We start from the raw sequence: 2,881 nt of genomic DNA on the forward strand, positions 1-2,881 counted from the left end.
TATATGGTTAGATTTTTGGACTTATGTGTAAACATAAGAAGTATATAATTCTTTATGCCTATTTTTTAAAATATATTTTAATTTTTAAATGTTTTTTCATCATATTCTGTGGGGACTTAAAGTTCAACATATCAATACTTGACGAAAAATACCTGTTCCCCGTTATACCTAAGATGTTTGATATTCAGACAGATAGTAAGGTTCAGCTTAACAGCCTAAGTTGTATGGTAATAACAATAAGCTTGTCTTCTGGATGGTTAACAACCTACATTTGCAGACCAAAATTAAGAGAAAAACAAGGGCCGCAAGGAAAGCCAACATTTTGGCCCTAGCCTTCCAAGGTCAATTAAGACTCAGTACACATGAGAACTTGTACTGTAACGTCATGTAACTCAGTAGTGTCCCATATTTTCTGATCAAGGAGATTATGGAGCCAAAGAGAAAGTGATCGATAATTTAGAGTGTGCCTAAGGAGAGTCACATGGAGAGAAAACATTCTCTCAGGCTTTCACAGAGAGCACACTGGCGAAGCAATGGCCATGACTCATCCACATGGCTGACACTGACAAAGGTTCTACAATCTGAGGTACAGGATCTCGGGATAAATCCTGAGTGGGACTTCACTGACCTTATCAGACCCAAAAGCTACAACTCTTGTTGCATAGGTCCTGCTTTACCTTGGTGTTAACCATCCAGCAAAAAAAGTATAAAAATGAAGTATAAGAAGTAAAGCCATGCTGTTATGTTGAGCTGTAGGGGACTCAGCTCAACAATTTCTGACACTGCCAGTGAAGCAGAAGACCCAGTACTATTATGGACTACTGAACTCTTTTAGAATATTTTGCTGAGTTTACATACCTATAATATTGAAATGATAGAACTTAACAAAAAAAGAGGATACAGATGAATATCTATTTTGCATCTGTGTATTCAAAGTGTTTAGGATAGATATATAGTTACAGTCTCTTAATGAATAGAGGGATTTGTTTTAATGGTGTTTGTAAATAGGATATCAAGTCTGCATCTTATATAGCAATTAACCACTAGGAAGAATGTATGCAACGTGTTAACTATTGAAACTGTCCTACCAATTTGGTTTGAAACTGTCTCATTACTATTTGTTTCTCAATAAAATTATGAAAAAAACCATCATATGCAATTCAACATAAGATGCACACATGAATGTATATTCATGTAGTTCATATAACTTGATAATATATATGAAAACCACACCTCTTTAGGAGTTCGTATCCATGTTTAAAAGATAAAAAATTTTTTAAAGTTTAAGTGAATAAAAAACGTAAGTATTCTATGAATAACCACTAAGAACATAACAATATACAATGTATTGATTATCAAAGCTGTCCTATTAATCAGATGTGAAACTGTCTCATTCATATTTCTCAATAAAAAAATAACATGAAATGAAAAAAAAAATTTTTAAACTTTAATGTTGAAAATTTTAAAAAAATCAAAAACATAAGTTTTGCCCTTTACAGAGGAAAACTATGTACTCAAAACAATTATAACTGTTGACAAATTTTTTAAAATGTTTAATGAATTAATCAAGATAAAAGACCTAAAAATAAGGAATTCAATATATTTTAATGTTTGCATTCACTTTAAAGTTCAAGGGTGTCTCATTTATATACAATAACCACAGGTATACTTTCTTTTCTTTTCTTTTTTTTTTAATGTGTTTGGTTGTTGCAGGGTCTCACTATGCAGTTCAGACTTGGGGCGATACTCCTGCTTTCAGCCTCACCAGCACTGGGATTATAGGTGTATGCCACCAAACCCAGAGTCTGGCCAGCTCAGCCCACCATGGAGGCAGGGCTAGCACGGCATGTGGTGTCAGGGATCAAACCTCAGTCCCTGTGCTTGCCTAAGCGTGCCTAAGCAGGCGCTTTAGAGTGTTGAATTATCTCACCAGCCCCCACAGATATACTTTCTATAAGCAAATTGTTCATGTTAATAGAATATCAAGCATAAATGGCTTGAAAACATATAAATGGCTTAATTAAAAAAACAGCTATCTTAAAAAGACACTTTCTTGGGGCCAGGGAGATGGCTCAGTGGCATAAGCGCTTCCCTGGCAAGTGCAAGGGCCTGAGTTCAATCCCCTTTTCTGCCAAAAAAAAAAAAAAAAAAAAAAAAAAAAAGACACTTTCTTTTTTCACCACTGACTGGATAGGCAATTTTAAAAATTAACAAAATGCAGTGTGTGAGCAATGAGATAAAAAAGACAATGATCCTGTACTTTGACTGCGGGTAATATTTATAGTTAAACAGATAGGTTATGTTTATCAACATTTAAAATGTGTAATCACTGGCCTGGCAGTTTTGTTTTGTTTGTTTGTTTTCACCTTTTGTTGTTGTTGGTACCAGGAACTGAACTTAGGACCTTGCACTTACCAGGAAGGTACTGTGCCCCTATCTCTCTGGCCCTGATCCTCAGGTATATCTCTAAGAGGATAAATGAGTATACCATAATCAACACACCACTACCCACAAGAAGAAAAACCATAAAGAACCCAAATAGTCATCAAAGGAATGGTTAAATAAAATATGGTACCTCTAAACAATAGAACACTATGTAGCAAATAAAATTGTCCTCAAAGATTATGTATCTTTTTCAATGCACATAGACAAATGTGCAAAACACATTTTAAAAGATCATAGTTTTTCTTGTACAGCAATTAACCACTGAGAAGCATGTATGCAGTGTATTATTTGTTGAAACTGTACTTTCGATTTGATTTGAAACTGTCTCATTGCTATATGTTTATCAATAAAACTTTGAAAAAAAATTGTTTATAGATCTTGTAGTGGAAGAGATCGGCTCGGCTCTTTAAAAATGAATGATATTACATGGCTAACC

The 2,881-nt window shown here is 34.3% G+C and overlaps 1 protein-coding gene across 6 annotated transcripts in view; it reads right to left on the minus strand.

Annotated features, from left to right (window-relative positions):
* Mkl2 (MKL1/myocardin like 2) overlaps positions 1-2,881 on the minus strand; it is a 235,419-nt gene that overhangs the window by 211,947 nt on the left and 20,591 nt on the right. The window lies entirely within an intron of this gene.

Source organism: Octodon degus, unplaced genomic scaffold (genome assembly GCF_000260255.1).
Source record: "Octodon degus isolate 3935 unplaced genomic scaffold, OctDeg1.0 scaffold00195, whole genome shotgun sequence".
NCBI classification, from domain to species: domain Eukaryota; kingdom Metazoa; phylum Chordata; class Mammalia; order Rodentia; family Octodontidae; genus Octodon; species Octodon degus.